We start from the raw sequence: 18,952 nt of genomic DNA on the forward strand, positions 1-18,952 counted from the left end.
GTTTAAAAGTATCCCAAACATCCCAATTTCGAGGCCTGAGCCATATTTTGGAGCCAAATTCTGGCTCTTTGCACGTATTCGCGGTTTGAAATTACGACATTTTATACCCAATATATGCCAAGTCTTGATAGCGGCAGTGAGTCAAATTTCGCACAAACTCCCCTGCATGTTTCGAAATATCCCAAATATCCCAATTTCGAGGCCTGAGCCATATTTTGGAGCCAAATTCTGGCTCTCTGCACGTATTCGCAGTTTGAAATTACGACTTTTTTATACCCAACATATTCAAAGTACTGAACGCGGCGTTTGGTCACATTTGTCCAAAACCCCCCCTGCAGTTTTCAAAATATCCCAAACATCTCAATTTCGAGGCCTGAGCCATATTTTGGAGCCAAATTCTGGCTCTATGCACGTATTCGCGGTTTGAAATTACGACATTTTATACCCAACATATGCCAAGTCCTGAAAGCAGCAGTGAGTCACATTTTGCACAAACTCCCCTGCAGTTTCCGAAATATCCCAAATATCCCAATTTTGAGGCCTGAGCTATATTTTGGAGCCAAATTCTGGCTCTCTGCACGTATTCGAAGTTTGAAATTACGACTTTTTATACCCAACATATGCCAAGTACAGAAAGTGGCATTTGGTCACATTTATCCCAAACCTCCCTGCAGTTTTCAAAATATCCCAAACATCCCAATATCGAGGAATGAGCCATATTTTGGAGCCAAATTCTGGCTCTCTACACGTATTCGCAGTTTGAAATTACGAGTTTTTTATGCCCAACATATGCCAAGTACTGAAAGCGCCGTTTGGTCACATTTGTCCCAAACCCTCCCTGCAGTTTTCAAAATATCCTAAACATCACAATTTCGAGGCCTGATCAATATTTTGGAGCCAAATTCTGGCTCTATGCACGTATTCGCTTTTTGAAATTACGACATTTTATACCCAACATATGCCAAGTCCTGAAAGCGGCAGTGAGTCACATTTCGCACAAACTCACCTGCAGTTTTCGAAATATCCCAAATATCCCAATTTTGAGGCCTGAGCCATATTTTGGAGCCAAATTCTGGCTCTCTGCACGTATTCACAGTTTGAAATTGCGACTTTTTTATGCCCAACATATGCCAAGTACTGAAAGCGGCGTTTTGTCACATTTTTCTCAAACCCTCCCCTGCAGTTTTCAAAATATCTCAAACATCCCAATTTTGAGGCCTGAGCAATATTTTGGAGCCAAATTCTTGCTCAATGCACGTATTCGCGGTTTGAAATTACGACATTTTATACCCAACATATGCAGAGTCCTGAAAGCGGCAGTGAGTCACAATTCGCACAAACCCCCCTTCCAGTTTTAAAAATATCCCAAACATCCCAATTTCGAGGCCTGAGCCATATTTTGGAGCCAAATTCTGGCTCTATGCACGTATTCGAGGTTTGAAATTACGACATTTTATACCCAACATATGCAAAGTCTTGATAGCTGCAGTGAGTCAAATTTCGCACAACCTCCCCTGCAGTTTTCAAAATATCCCAAATATCCCAATTTCGAGGCCTGAGCCATATTTTGGAGCCAAATTCTGGCTCTCAGCACGTATTCGCAGTTTGAAATTACGACTTTTTTATACCCAACATATGCAAAGTACTAAACGCGGCGTTTGGTCACATTTGTCCAAACCCCCCCTCCCCCGGGCAGTTTTCAAAATATCCCAAACACCCCAATTTCGAGGCCTGAGCCATATTTTGGAGCCAAATTCTGGTTCTATTCACGTTTTCGCGGTTTGAAATTACGACATTTTATACCCAACATATGCCAAGTCCTGTAAGCGGCAGTGAGTCACATTTCGCACAAACTCCCCTGCAGTTTTCGAAATATCCCAAATATCCCAATTTTGAGGCCCGAGCTATATTTTGGAGCCAAATTCTGGCTCTATGCACGTATTCGCGGTTTGAAATTACTACATTTTATACCCAACATATGTCAAGTACTGAAAGCGGCGTTTGGTCACAATTGTCCCAACCCCCCCCCCCCTGCAGTTTTCAAAATATCTCAAACATCCCAATTTTGAGGCCTGAGCAATATTTTGTAGCAAAATTCTTGCTCTATGCACGTATTCGCGGTTTGAAATTACGACATTTTATACCCAACATATGCCAAGTCCTGAAAGAAGCAGTGAGTCACATTTCGCACAAACTCACCTGCAGTTTTCGAAATATCCCAAATATCCCAATTTTGAGGCCTGAGCCATATTTTGGAGCCAAATTCTGGCTCTCTGCACGTATTCACAGTTTGAAATTACGACTTTTTTATGCCCAACATATGCCAAGTACTGAAAGCGGCGTTTTGTCACATTTGTCTCAAACCCTCCCCTGCAGTTTTCAAAATATCTCAAACATCCCAATTTTGAGGCCTGAGCAATATTTTGGAGCCAAATTCTTGCTCAATGCACGTATTCGCGGTTTGAAATTACGACATTTTATACCCAACATATGCAGAGTCCTGAAAGCGGCAGTGAGTCACAATTCGCACAAACCCCCCTTCCAGTTTTAAAAATATCCCAAACATCCCAATTTCGAGGCCTGAGCCATATTTTGGAGCCAAATTCTGGCTCTATGCACGTATTCGCGGTTTGAAATTACGACATTTTATACCCAACATATGCAAAGTCTTGATAGCTGCAGTGAGTCAAATTTCGCACAACCTTCCCTGCAGTTTTCAAAATATCCCAAATATCCCAATTTCGAGGCCTGAGCCATATTTTGGAGCCAAATTCTGGCTCTCAGCACGTATTCGCAGTTTGAAATTACGACTTTTTTATACCCAACATATGCCAAGTACTGAAAGCGGCGTTTGGTCACATTTGTCCAAACCCCCCCTCCCCCCCGGCAGTTTTCAAAATATCCCAAACACCCCAATTTCGAGGCCTGAGCCATATTTTGGAGCCAAATTCTGGTTCTATTCACGTTTTCGCGGTTTGAAATTACGACATTTTATACCCAACATATGGCAAGTCCTGTAAGCGGCCATGAGTCACATTTCGCACAAACTCACCTGCAGTTTTCGAAATATCCCAAATATCCCAATTTTGAGGCCTGAGCCATATTATGGAGCCAAATTCTGGCTCTCTGCACGTATTCGCAGTTCGAAATTACAACTTTTTTATACCCAACATATGCCAAGTACTGAAAGCGGCGTTTGGTCACATTTGTCCCAAATCCCCCATGTAGTTTTAAAAATATCCCAAACATCCCAATTTCGAGGCCTTAGCATATTTTGGAGCCAAATTTTGACTCTATGTACGTATTCGCAGTTTGAAATTACGACTTTTTTATACCCAACATATGCAAAGTACTGAAAGCGGCGTTTGATCACATTTGTCCCAAACCCCCCCTGCAGTTTTCAAAATATCCCAAACATCCCAATTTCGAGGCCTGAGCAATATTTAGTAGCCAAATTCTGGCTCTATAAACGTATTCGCGGTTTGAAATTACGACATTTTATACCCAACATATGCCAAGTCCTGAAAGCGTCAGTGAGTCACATTTCGCACAAACTCCCCTGCAGTTTTCGAAATATCCCAAATATCCCAATTTCGAAGCCTGAACAATATTTTGGAGCCAAATTCTAGCTTTCTGCACCTATTCGCAGTTTGAAATTACGACTTTTTTATGCCCAAAATAAGCCAAGTACTGTAAGCGGCGTTTGGTCACATTTGTCCCAAAACCTCCCTGCAGTTTTCAAAATATCCCAAACATCCCAATTTTGAGGCCTGAGCCATATTTTGGAGCCAAATTCTGGCTCTCTGCACGTATTCGCAGTTCGAAATTACGAATTTTTTATGCCCAACATATGCCAAATACTGAAAGCGGCGTTTTGTCACATTTGTCCCAAACCCCCCCTGCAGTTTTCAAAATATCTCAAACATCCCAATTTTGAGGCCTGAGCAATATTTTGGAGTCAAATTCTGGCTCTATGCACGTATTCGCGGTTTGAAATTACAACATTTTATATCCAACATATGCCAAGTCCTGAAAGCGGCAGTGAGTCACATTTCGCACAAACCCCCCTTGTAGTTTTAAAAATATCCCAAACATCCCAATTTCGAGGCCTGAGCCATATTTTGGAGCCAAATTCTGGCTCTATGCACGTATTCGCGGTTTGAAATTACGACATTTTATACCCAACATATGCCAAGTCTTGATAGCGGCAGTGAGTCAAATTTCGCACAACCTCCCCTGCACTTTTCAAAATATCCCAAATATCCCAATTTCGAGGCCTGAGCCATATTTTGGAGCCAAATTTTGGCTCTCTGCACGTATTCGCAGTTTGAAATTACGACTTTTTTATACCCAACATATGCCAAGTACTGAAAGTGCCATTTGGTCACATTTATCCCAAACCTCCCTGCAGTTTTCAAGAGATCCCAAACATCCCAATTTCGAGGCATGAGCCATATTTTGGAGCCAAATTCTGGCTCTCTACACGTATTCGCAGGTTGAAATTACGAATTTATATACCCAACATATGCCAAGTACTAAAAGCGGCATTTGGTCACATTTGTCCCAAACCTCCCTGCAGTTTTCAAAATATCCCAAACATCCCAATTTCGAGGCTTGAGCCATGTTTGGGAGCCAAATTCTGGCTCTATGCACGTATTCGCGGTTTGAAATTACGACTTTTTTATACCCAACATATGCCAAGACCTGAAAGCGGCTGTAAGTCACATTTTGCACAAACTCCCCTGCAGTTTTCCAAATATCCCAAATATCCCAATTTCGAGGCCTGAACAATATTTTGGAGCCAAATTCTAGCTTTCTGCACGTATTCGCAGTTTGAAATTACGACTTTTTATGCCCAACATATGCCAAGTACTTAAAGCGGCGTTTGGTCACATTTGTCCCAAACCCTCCCTGCAGTTTTCAAAATATCTCAAACATCCCAATTTCGAGGCCTGAGCAATATTTTGGAGCCAAATTCTGGCTCTATGCACGTATTCGCAGTTTGAAATTACGACTTTTTTATACCCAACATATGCCAAGTACTGAAAGCGGCGTTTGGTCACATTTGTCTCAATCCCCCGTGCAGTTTTCAAAATATTCCAAACATCCCAATTTCGAGGCCGGAGCCATAATTTGGAGCCAAATTCTGGCTCTCTGCACGTATTCGCAGTTTGAAATTACGACTTTTTTATACCCAACATATGCCAAGTACTGAAAGCAGCGTTTGGTTACATTTGTCGCAAACCCCCCAGCAGTTTTCAAAATATCCCAAACATCACAATATTTAGGCCTGAGCCATATTTTGGAGCCAAATTCTGGCTCATTGCACGTATTCGCAGTTTGATATTACGATTTTTATACCCAACATATGCCAAGTACTGAAAGCGGCAGTGAGTCACATTTTGCACAAACTCCCTTGCAGTTTTCGAAATATCCCAACATCCCAATTTCGAGGCCTGAGCCATATTTTGGAGCCAAACTCTGGCTCTCTGCACGTATTTGCAGTTTGAAATTATGACTTTTTTATACCCAATATATGCCAAGTACTGAAAGCGGAGTTTGGTCACATTTGTCCCTAACCACCCTGCAGTTTTCAAAATATCCCAAACATCACAATATCGAGGCCTGAGCCTTATTTAAGAGCCAAATTATGGCTCTCTGCACAAATTCGCAGTTTGATATTACGATTTTTATACGCAACATATGCCAAGTACTGAAAGCGGCAGTGAGTCACATTTAGCACAAACTCCCCTGCAGTTTTCGAAATATCCCAAATATCCAAATTTCGAAGCCTGAACAATATTTTGGAGCCAAATTCTAGCTTTCTGCACGTATTCGCAATTTGAAATTACGACTTTTTTATGCCCAAATAAGCCAAGTAATGTAAGCGGCGTTTGGTCACATTTGTCCCAAAACCTCCCTGCAGTTTTCAAAATATCCCAAACATCCCAATTTTGAGGCCTGAGCCATATTTTGGAGCCAAATTCTGGCTCTATGCACGTATTCGCAGTTTGAAATTACGAATTTATATACCCAACATATGCCAAGTACTAAAAGCGGCGTTTCGTCACATTTGTCCCAAACCTCCCTGCAGTTTTCAAAATATCCCAAACATCCCAATTTCGAGGCCTGAGCCATATTTTGGAGCCAAATTCTGGCTCTATGCACGTTTTCGCGGATTGAAATTACGATATATTATACCCAACATATGCCAAGTCCTGAAAGCGGCAGTGAGTCACATTTCGCACAAACTCCCTTGCAGTTTTCTAAATATCCCAAATATCCCAATTTCGAGGCCTGAACAATATTTTGGAGCCAAATTCTAGCTTTCTGCACGTATTTGCAGTTTGAAATTACGACTTTTTTATGCAAAACATATGCTAAGTACTGAAAGCGGCAATTGGTCACATTTGTCACAAATCCCTCCCTGCAGTTTTCAAAATATCTCAAACATCCCAATTTCGAGGCCTGAGCAATATTTTGGAGCCAAATTCTGGCTCTATGCACGAATTCGCAGTTTGAAATTACGACATTTTATACCCAGCATATGCCAAGTCCTGAAATCGGCAGTGAGTCACATTTCGCACAAACTTACCTACAGCTTTCGAAATAACCCAAATATCCCAATTTTGAGGCCTGAGCCATATTTTGGAGCCAAATTCGGGATCTCTGCACGTATTTGCAGTTTGAAATTACCACTTTTTTATACCCAACATATGCCAAGTACTGAAAGCGGCGTTTGGTTTCATTTGTCTCAATCGCCCCTGCAGTTTTCAAAATATTCCAAACATCCAAATTTCGAGGCCTGAGCCATATTTTGGAGCCAAATTCTGGCTCTCTGCACGTATTCGCAGTTTGAAATTACAACTTTTTTATACCCAATATATGCCAAGTACTGAAAGCTGAGTTTGGTCACATTTGTCCCAAACCCCTCCTGCAGGTTTAAAAATATCCCAAACATCCCAATTTCGAGGCCTGAGCCATATTTTGGAGCCAAATTCTGGCTCTTTGCACGCATTCGCGGTTTGAAATTACGACATTTTATACCCAACCTATGCCAAGTCCTGAAAGCGGCAGTGAGTCACATTTCGCACAAACTCACCTGCAGTTTTCGAAATATCCCAAATATCCCAATTTTGAGGCCTGAGCCATATTTTGGAGCCAAATTCTGGCTCTCTGCACGTATTCGCAGTTTGAAATTATCACTTTTTTATACCCAACATCTACCAAGTACTGAAAGCGGCGTTTGGTCACATTTGTCTCAATCCCCTTTGCAGTTTTCAAAATATCCCAAACATCCCAATTTCGAGGCCTGAGCCATATTTTGGAGCCAAATTATGGCTCTCTGCACGTATTCACAGTTTGAAATTACGACTTTTTTATGCCCAACATATGCCAAGTACTGAAAGCGGCGTTTTGTCACATTTGTCCCAAACCTCCCCTGCAGTTTTCAAAATATCTCAAACATCCCAATTTTGAGGCCTGAGCAATATTTTGGAGCCAAATTCTTGCTCTATGCACGTATTCGCGGTTTGAAATTACGACATTTTATACCCAACATATGCAGAGTCCTGAAAGCGGCAGTGAGTTACAATTCGCACAAACCCCCCTTCCAGTTTTAAAAATATCCCAAACATCCCAATTTCGAGGCCTGAGCCATATTTTGGAGCCAAATTCTGGCTCTATGCACGTATTCGCAGTTTGAAATTACGACATTTTATACCCAACATATGCAAAGTCTTGATAGCGGCAGTGAGTCAAATTTCGCACAACCTCCCCTGCAGTTTTCAAAATATCCCAAATATCCCAATTTCGAGGCCTGAGCCATATTTTGGAGCCAAATTCTGGCTCTCTGCACGTATTCGCAGTTTGAAATTACGACTTTTTTATACCCAACATATGCAAAGTACTAAACGCGGCGTTTGGTCACATTTGTCCAAACCCCCCCCCCCCCCTGCAGTTTTCAAAATATCCCAAACATCCCAATTTCGAGGCCTGAGCCATATTTTGGAGCCAAATTCTGGTTCTATGCACGTTTTCGCGGTTTGAAATTACGACATTTTATACCCAACATATGCCAAGTCCTGTAAGCGGCAGTGAGTCACATTTCGCACAAACTCCCCTGCAGTTTTCGAAATATCCCAAATATCCCAATTTTGAGGCCCGAGCTATATTTTGGAGCCAAATTCTGGCTGTATGCACGTATTCGCGGTTTGAAATTACGACATTTTATACCCAACATATGTCAAGTACTGAAAGCGACGTTTGGTCACATTTGTCCCAACCCCCTTCCCCCTGCAGTTTTCAAAATATCTCAAACATCCCAATTTTGAGGCCTGAGCAATACTTTGTAGCCAAATTCTGGCTCTATGCACGTATTCGCGGTTTGAAATTACGACATTTTATACCCAACATATGCCAAGTCCTGAAAGCGGCCGTGAGTCACATTTCGCACAAACTCACCTGCAGTTTTCGAAATATCCCAAATATCCCAATTTTGAGGCCTGAGCCATATTATGGAGCCAAATTCTGGCTCTCTGCACGTATTCGCAGTTTGAAATTACAACTTTTTTATACCCAACATATGCCAAGTACAGAAAGCGGCGTTTGGTCTCATTTGTCTCAATCCCCCCTGCAGTTTTTAAGATATTCTAAATATCCCAATTTCGAGGCCTGAGCCATATTTTGGAGCTAAATTCTGGCTCTCTGCACGTGTTCGCAGTTTGAAATATCAACTTTTTTATACCCAATATATGCCAAGTACTGAAAGCGGAGTTTGGTCACATTTGTCCCAAATCCCCCCTGTAGTTTTCAAAATATCCCAAACATCCCAATTTCGAGGCCTGAGCCATATTTTGGAGCTAAATTTTGGCTCTATGTACGTATTCGCGGTTTGAAATTACGACTTTTTTATACCCAACATATGCCAAGTACTAAAAGCGGCATTTGGTCACATTTGTCCCAAACCCCCCCTGCAGTTTTCAAAATATCCCAAACATCCCAATTTCGAGGCCTGAGCAATATTTTGTAGCCAAATTTTGGCTCTTTAAACGTATTCGCGGTTTGAAATTACGACATTTTATACCCAACATATGCCAAGTCCTGAAAGCGGCAGTGAGTCACATTTCGCACAAACTCCCCTGCAGTTTTCGAAATATCCCAAATATCCCAATTTCGAAGCCTGAGCCATATTTTGGAGCCAAATTCTGGCTCTCTACACGTATTCGCAGGTTGAAATTACGAATTTTTTATGCCCAACATATGCCAAGTACTGAAAGCGGCATTTGGTCACATTTGTCCCAAACCCTCCCTGCAGTTTCAAAATATCCCAAACATCCCAATTTCGAGGCCTGAGCCATATTTTGGAGCCAAATTCTGGCTCTATTCACGTATTCGCAGTTTGAAATTACGACATTTTATACCCATCATATGCCAAGTCTTGATAGCGGCAGTGAGTCAAATTTCACACAACCTCCCCTGCAGTTTTCGAAATATCCCAAATATCCCAATTTCGAGGCCTGAGCCATATTTTGGAGCCAAATTCTGGCTCTCTGCACGTATTCGCAGTTTGAAATTACGACTTTTTTATACCCAACATATGCCAAGTACTGAAAGTGCCATTTGGTCACATTTATCCCAAACCTCCCTGCAGTTTTCAAGAGATCCCAAACATCCCAATTTCGAGGCATGAGCCATATTTTGGAGTCAAATTCTGGCTCTCTGCACGTATTCGCAGTTTGAAATTACCACTTTTTTATACCCAACATATGCCAAGTACTGAAAGCGGCCTTTGGTCACATTTGTCTCAATCCCCCGTGCAGTTTTCAAAATATTCCAAACATCCCAATTTCGAGGCCGGAGCCATAATTTGGAGCCAAATTCTGGCTCTCTGCACGTATTCGCAGTTTGAAATTACGAATTTTTTATACCCAACATATGCCAAGTACTGAAAGTAGCGTTTGGTTACATTTGTCGCAAACCCCCCAGCAGTTTTCAAAATATCCCAAACATCACAATATTTAGGCCTGAGCCATATTTTGGAGCCAAATTCTGGCTCATTGCATGTATTCGCAGTTTGATATTACGATTTTTATACCCAACATATGCCAAGTACTGAAAGCGGCAGTGAGTCACATTTTGCACAAACTCCCTTGCAGTTTTCGAAATATCCCAAACAACCCAATTTCGAGGCCTGAGCCATATTTTGGAGCCAAACTCTGGCTCTCTGCACGTATTTGCAGTTTGAAATTATGACTTTTTTATACCCAATATATGCCAAGTACTGAAAGCGGAGTTTGGTCACATTTGTCCCTAACCTCCCTGCAGTTTTCAAAATATCCCAAACATCACAATATCGAGGCCTGAGCCATATTTTGGAGCCAAATTATGGCTCTCTGCACAAATTCGCAGTTTGATATTACGATTTTTATACCCAACATATGCCAAGTACTGAAAGCGGCAGTGAGTCACATTTAGCACAAACTCCCCTGCAGTGTTCGAAATATCCCAAATATCCCAATTTCGAAGCCTGAACAATATTTTGGAGCCAAATTCTAGCTTTCTGCACGTATTCGCAGTTTGAAATTACGACTTTTTTATGCCCAAAATAAGCCAAGTACTGTAAGCGGCGTTTGGTCACATTTGTCCCAAAACCTCCCTGCAGTTTTCAAAATATCCCAAACATCCCAATTTTGAGGCCTGAGCCATATTTTGGAGCCAAATTCTGGCTCGCTGCACGTATTCGCAGTTCGAAATTACGACTTTTTTATGCCCAACATATGCCAAGTACTGAAAGCGGCGTTTTGTAACATTTGTCCCAAACCCCCCCTGCAGTTTTCAAAATATCTCAAACATCCTAATTTTGAGGCCTGAGCAATATTTTGGAGCCAAATTCTGGCTCTATGCACGTATTCGCGGTTTGAAATTACAACATTTTATACCCAACATATGCCATGTCCTGAAAGCGGCAGTGAGTCACATTTCGCACAAACCCCCCTTGCAGTTTTAAAAATATCCCAAACATCCCAATTTCGAGGCCTGAGCCATATTTTGGAGCCAAATTCTGGCTCTATGCACGTATTCGCGGTTTGAAATTACGACATTTTATACCCAACATATGCCAAGTCTTGATAGCGGCAGTGAGTCAAATTTCGCACAACCTCCCCTGCAGTTTTCGAAATATCCCAAATATCCCAATTTCGAGGCCTGAGCCATATTTGGGAGCCAAATTCTGGCTTTATGCACGTATTCGCGGTTTGAAATTACGATATATTATACCCAACATATGCCAAGACCTGAAAGCGGCTGTGGGTCACATTTTGCACAAACTCACCTGCAGTTTTCCAAATATCCCAAATATCCCAATTTCGAGGCCTGAACAATATTTTGGAGCCAAATTCTAGCTTTCTGCACGTATTCGCAGTTTGAAATTACCACTTTTTTATACCCAACATATGCCAAGTACTGAAAGCGGCGTTTGGTCACATTTGTCTCAATCCCCCGTGCAGTTTTCAAAATATCCCAAACATCCCAATTTCGAGGCCTAAGCCATATTTTGTGGCAAAATTCAGGCTCTCTGCACGTATTCGCAGTTTGAAATTACGACTTTTTTATGCCCAACATATGCCAAGTACTGAAAGCGGCGTTTTGTCACATTTGTCCCAAACCCCCCCTGCAGTTTTCAAAATATCTCAAACATCCCAATTTTGAGGTCTGAGCAATATTTTGGAGCCAAATTCTGGCTCTATGCACGTATTCGCAGTTTGAAATTACAACTTTTTTATACCCAACATATGCCAAGTACTGAAAGCGGCGTTTGGTCACATTTGTCTCAATCCCCCCTGCAGTTTTCAAAATATTCCAAACATCCCAATTTCGAGGCCGGAGCCATAATTTGGAGCCAAATTCTGGCTCTCTGCACGTATTCACAGTTTGAAATTACGACTTTTTTATACCCAACATCTGCCAAGTACTGAAAGGGGCGTTTGGTTACATTTGTCGCAAACCCCCCAGCAGTTTTCAAAAAAACCCAAACATCACAATATTCAGGCCTGAGCCATATTTTGGAGCCAAATTCTGGCTCATTGCACGTATTCGCAGTTTGATATTACGATTTTTATACCCAACATATGCCAAGTACTGAAAGCGGCAGTGAGTCACATTTAGCAGAAACTCCCCTGCAGTTTTCGAAATATCCCAAATATCCCAATTTCGAAGCCTGAACAATATTTTGGAGCCAAATTCTAGCTTTCTGCACGTATTCGCAGTTTGAAATTACGACTTTTTTATGCCCAAAATAAGCCAAGTACTGTAAGCGGCGTTTGGTCACATTTGTCCCAAAACCTCCCTGCAGTTTTCAAAATATCCCAAACATCCCAATTTTGAGGCCTGAGCCATATTTTGGAGCCAAATTCTGGCTCTCTGCACGTATTCGCAGTTTGAAATTACGACTTTTTTATACCCAACATATGCCAAGTACTGAAAGTGCCATTTGGTCACATTTATCCCAAACCTACCTGCAGTTTTCAAGAGATCCCAAATATCCCAATTTCGAGGCATGAGCCATATTTTGGAGCCAAATTCTGGCTCTCTACACGTATTCGCAGGTTGAAATTACGAATTTATATACCCAACATATGCCAAGTACTGAAAGCGGCATTTGGTCACATTTGTCCCAAACCTCCCTGCAGTTTTCAAAATATCCCAAACATCCCAATTTCGAGGCCTGAGCCATGTTTGGGAGCCAAATTCTGGCTTTATGCACGTATTCGCGGTTTGAAATTACGATATATTATACCCAATATATGCCAAGTCCTGAAAGCGGCAGTGATTCACATTTCGCACAAACTCCCCTGCAGTTTTCGAAATATCCCAAATATCCCAATTTCGAAGCCTGAACAATATTTTGGAGCCAAATTCTAGCTTTCTGCACGTATTCGCAGTTTGAAATTACGACTTTTTTATGCCCAAAATAAGCCAAGTACTGTAAGCGGCGTTTGGTCACATTTGTCCCAAAACCTCCCTGCAGTTTTCAAAATATCCCAAACATCCCAATTTTGAGGCCTGAGCCATATTTTGGAGCCAAATTCTGGCTCTCTGCACGTATTCGCAGTTCGAAATTACGACTTTTTTATGCCCAACATATGCCAAGTACTGAAAGCGGCGTTTTGTCACATTTGTCCCAAACCCCCCCTGCAGTTTTCAAAATATCTCAAACATCCCAATTTTGAGGCCTGAGCAATATTTTGGAGCCAAATTCTGGCTCTATGCACGTATTTGCGGTTTGAAATTACAACGTTTTATACCCAACATATGCCAAGTCCTGAAAGCGGCAGTGAGTCACATTTCGCACAAACCCCCCTTGCAGTTTTAAAAATATCGCAAACATCCCAATTTCGAGGCCTGAGCCATATTTTGGAGCCAAATTCTGGCTCTATTCACGTATTCGCGGTTTGAAATTACGACATTTTATACCCAACATATGCCAAGTCTTGATAGCGGCAGTGAGTCAAATTTCGCACAACCTCCCCTGCAGTTTTCGAAATATCCCAAATATCCCAATTTCGAGGCCTGAGCCATATTTTGGAGCCAAATTCTGGCTCTCTGCACGTATTCGCAGTTTGAAATTACCACTTTTTTATACCCAACATATGCCAAGTACTGAAAGCGGCCTTTGGTCACATTTGTCACAATCCCCCGTGCAGTTTTCAAAATATTCCAAACATCCCAATTTCGAGGCCGGAGCCATAATTTGGAGCCAAATTCTGGCTCTCTGCACGTATTCGCATTTTGAAATTACGAATTTTTTATACCCAACATATGCCAAGTACTGAAAGCAGCGTTTGGTTACATTTGTCGCAAACCCCCCAGCAGTTTTCAAAATATCCCAAACATCACAATATTTAGGCCTGAGCCATATTTTGGAGCCAAATTCTGGCTCATTGCATGTATTCGCAGTTTGATATTACGATTTTTATACCCAACATATGCCAAGTACTGAAAGCGGCAGTGAGTCACATTTTGCACAAACTCCCTTGCAGTTTTCGAAATATCCCAAACAACCCAATTTCGAGGCCTGAGCCATATTTTGGAGCCAAACTCTGGCTCTCTGCACGTATTTGCAGTTTGAAATTATGACTTTTTTATACCCAATATATGCCAAGTACTGAAAGCGGAGTTTGGTCACATTTGTCCCTAACCTCCCTGCAGTTTTCAAAATATCCCAAACATCACAATATCGAGGCCTGAGCCATATTTTGGAGCCAAATTATGGCTCTCTGCACAAATTCGCAGTTTGATATTACGATTTTTATACCCAACATATGCCAAGTACTGAAAGCGGCAGTGAGTCACATTTAGCACAAACTCCCCTGCAGTTTTCGAAAAATCCCAAATATCCCAATTTCGAAGCCTGAACAATATTTTGGAGCCAAATTCTAGCTTTCTGCACGTATTCGCAGTTTGAAATTACGACTTTTTTATGCCCAAAATAAGCCAAGTACTGTAAGCGGCGTTTTGGTCACATTTGTCCCAAAACCTCCCTGCAGTTTTCAAAATATCCCAAACATCCCAATTTTGAGGCCTGAGCCATATTTTGGAGCCAAATTCTGGCTCTCTGCACGTATTCGCAGTTCGAAATTACGACTTTTTTATGCCCAACATTTGCCAAGTACTGAAAGCGGCGTTTTGTCACATTTGTCCCAAACCAACCCTGCAGTTTTTAAAATATCTCAAACATCCCAATTTTGAGGCCTGAGCAATATTTTGGAGCCAAATTCTGGCTCTATGCACGTATTCGCGGTTTGAAATTACAACATTTTATACCCAACATATGCCAAGTCCTGAAAGCGGCAGTGAGTCACATTTCGCACAAACCCCCCTTGCAGTTTTAAAAATATCCCAAACATCCCAATTTCGAGGCCTGAGCCATATTTTGGAGCCAAATTCTGGCTCTATGCACGTATTCGCGGTTTGAAATTACGACATTTTATACCCAACATATGCCAAGTCTTGATAGCGGCAGTGAGTCAAATTTCGCACAACCTCCCCTGCAGTTTTCGAAATATCCCAAATATCCCAATTTCGAGGCCTGAGCCATATTTTGGAGCCAAATTCTGGCTCTCTGCACGTATTCGCAGTTTGAAATTACGACTTTTTATACTCAACATATGCCAAGTACTGAAAGTGCCATTTGGTCACATTTATCCCAAACCTCCCTGCAGTTTTCAAGAGATCCCAAACATCCCAATTTCGAGGCATGAGCCATATTTTGGAGCCAAATTCTGGCTCTCTACACGTATTCGCAGGTTGAAATTACGAATTTATATACCCAACATATGCCAAGTACTGAAAGCGGCATTTGGTCACATTTGTCCCAAACCTCCCTGCAGTTTTCAAAATATCCCAAACATCCCAATTTCGAGGCCTGAGCCATGTTTGGGAGCCAAATTCTGGCTTTATGCACGTATTCGCGGTTTGAAATTACGATATATTATACCCAACATATGCCAAGACCTGAAAGCGGCTGTGGGTCACATTTTGCACAAACTCACCTGCAGTTTTCCAAATATCCCAAATATCCCAATTTCGGGGCCTGAACAATATTTTGGAGCCAAATTCTAGCTTTCTGCACGTATTCGCAGTTTGAAATTACCACTTTTTTATACCCAACATATGCCAAGTACTGAAAGCGGCGTTTGGTCACATTTGTCTCAATCCCCCGTGCAGTTTTCAAAATATCCCAAACATCCCAATTTCGAGGCCTAAGCCATATTCTGTGGCAAATCTCAGGCTCTCTGCACGTATTCGCAGTTTGAAATTACGACTTTTTTATGCCCAACATATGCCAAGTACTGAAAGCGGCGTTTTGTCACATTTGTCCTAAACCCCCCCTGCAGTTTTCAAAATATCTCAAACATCCCAATTTTGAGGTCTGAGCAATATTTTGGAGCCAAATTTTGGCTCTATGCACGTATTCGCAGTTTGAAATTACAACTTTTTTATACCCAACATATGCCAAGTACTGAAAGCGGCGTTTGGTCACATTTGTCTCAATCCCCCCTGCAGTTTTCAAAATATTCCAAACATCCCAATTTCGAGGCCGGAGCCATAATTTGGAGCCAAATTCTGGCTCTCTGCACGTATTCACAGTTTGAAATTACGACTTTTTTATACCCAACATATGCCAAGTACTGAAAGGGGCGTTTGGTTACATTTGTCGCAAACCCCCCAGCAGTTTTCAAAATATCCCAAACATCACAATATTCAGGCCTGAGCCATATTTTGAAGCCAAATTCTGGCTCATTGCACGTATTCGCAGTTTGATATTACGATTTTTATACCCAACATATGCCAAGTACTGAAAGCGGCAGTGAGTCACATTTAGCAGAAACTGCCCTGCAGTTTTCGAAATATCCCAAATATTCCAATTTCGAAGCCTGAACAATATTTTGGAGCCAAATTCTAGCTTTCTGCACGTATTCGCAGTTTGAAATTACGACTTTTTTATGCCCAAAATAAGCCAAGTACTGTAAGCGGCGTTTGGTCACATTTGTCCCAAAACCTCCCTGCAGTTTTCAAAATATCCCAAACATCCCAATTTTGAGGCCTGAGCCATATTTTGGAGCCAAATTCTGGCTCTATGCACGTATTCGTGGTTTGAAATTACAATATTTTATACCCAACATATGCCAAGTCCTGAAAGCGGCAGTCAGTCACATTTCGCACAAACTCCCCTTGCAGTTTTAAAAATATCCCAAACATCCTAATTTCGAGGCCTGAGCCATATTTTGGAGCCAAATTCTGGCTCTCTGCACGTATTCGCAGTTTGAAATTACGACTTTTTTATGCCCAAAATAAGCCAAGTACTGAAAACGGCGTTTGGTTACATTTGTCCCTACCCTCCCTGCAGTTTTCAAAATATCCCAAACATCACAATATCGAGGCCTGAGCCATATTTTGGAGCCAAATTATGGCTCTCTGCACAAATTCGCAGTTTGATATTACGATTTTTATACCCAACATATGCCAAGTACTGAAAGTGGCAGTGAGTCACATTTCGCACAAACTCCCCTGCAGTTTTCGAAATATCCCAAATATCCCAATTTCGAGGCCTGAGTCATATTTTGGAGCCAAATTCTGGCTCTCTGCACGTATTCGCAGTTTGAAATTGCGACTTTTTTATACCCAACATATGCCAAGTACTGAATGCAGCGTTTGGTCACATTTGTCCAAAACCTCCCTGCAGTTTTCAAAATATACCAAACATTCCAATTTCGAAGCCTTAGCCATATTTTGGAGCCAAATTCTGGCTCTATGCACGTATTCGTGGTTTGAAGTTACGATTTTTTATACCCAACATTTGCCAAGTCCTGAAAGCGGCAGAGAGTCACATTTCGCACAAACTCCCCTGCAATTTTCGAAATATCCCAAATATCCCAATTTCGAGGCTTGAGCAATATTTTGGAGCCAAATTCTGGCTCTCTGCACGTATTCGAAGTTTGAAATTACGAATTTTATACCCAACATATGCCAAGTACTGAAAGTGGCATTTGGTCTAATTTGTCCCAAACCTCCCTGCAGTTTTCAAAATATACCAAACATCCCAATTTCGAGGCCTGAGCCATATTTTGGAGCCAAATTCTGGCTCACTGCACTTATTCGCAGTTTGAAATTACGACTTTTTTACACCCAACATATGCAAAGTACTAAACGCGGCGTTTGGTCACATTTGTCCAAACCCCCCCCCCCCTGCAGTTTTCAAAATATCCCAAACATCCCAATTTCGAGGCCTGAGCCATATTTTGGAGCCAAATTCTGGTTCTATGCACTTATTCGCGGTTTGAAATTACGACATTTTATACCCAACATATGCCAAGTCCTGTAAGCGGCAGTGAGTCACATTTCGCACAAACTCCCCTGCAGTTATCGAAATATCCCAAATATCCCAATTTTGAGGCCTGAGCTATATTTTGAAGCCAAATTCTGGCTCTCTGCACGTATTCGAAGTTTGAAATTACGACTTTTTATACCGAACATATGCCAAGTACTGAAAGTGCCATTTGGTCACATTTATCCCAAACCTCCCTGCAGTTTTCAAGAGATCCCAAACATCCCAATATCGAGGCATGAGCCATATTTTGGAGCCAAATTCTGGCTCTCTGCACGTATTCGCAGTTTGAAATTACAACTTTTTTATACCCAACATATGCCAAGTACTGAAAGCGGCGTTTGGTCTCATTTGTCTCAATCCCCCCTGCAGTTTTCAAAATATTCCAAACATCCCAATTTCGAGGCCTGAGCCATATTTTGGAGCCAAATTCTGGCTCTCTGCACGTATTCGCAGTTTGAAATTACGACTTTTTTATACCCAACATATGCAAAGTACTGAACGCGGCGTTTGGTCACATTTGTCTCAATCCCCCCTGCAGTTTTCAAAATATTCCAAACATCCCTATTTCGTGGCCGGAGCCATAATTTGGAGCCAAATTCTGGCTCTCTGCACGTATTCGCAGTTTGAAATTACAACTTTTTTATACCCAACATATGCCAAGTACTGAAAGCGGCGTTTGGTCTCATTTGTCCCAAACCCCCCCTGCAGTTTTCAAAATATCCCAAACATCCCAATTTCGAGGCCTGAGCAATATTTTGTAGCCAAATTCTGGCTCTATGCACGTATTCGCGGTTTGAAATTACGACATTTTATACCCAACATATGCTAAGTCCTGAAAGTGGCAGTGAGTCACATTTCGCACAAACTCCCCTGCAGTTTTCGAAATATCCCAAATATCCCAATTTTGAGGCCTGATCTATATTTTGGAGCCAAATTCTAGCTTTCTGCACGTATTCGCAGTTTGAAATTACCACTTTTTTTTACCCAACATATGCCAAGTACTGAAAGCGGCGTTTGGTCACATTTGTCTCAATCCCCCGTGCAGTTTTCAAAATATCCCAA

This window comes from Procambarus clarkii, chromosome 10 (genome assembly GCF_040958095.1).
Source record: "Procambarus clarkii isolate CNS0578487 chromosome 10, FALCON_Pclarkii_2.0, whole genome shotgun sequence".
In the NCBI taxonomy this organism is placed as follows: domain Eukaryota; kingdom Metazoa; phylum Arthropoda; class Malacostraca; order Decapoda; family Cambaridae; genus Procambarus; species Procambarus clarkii.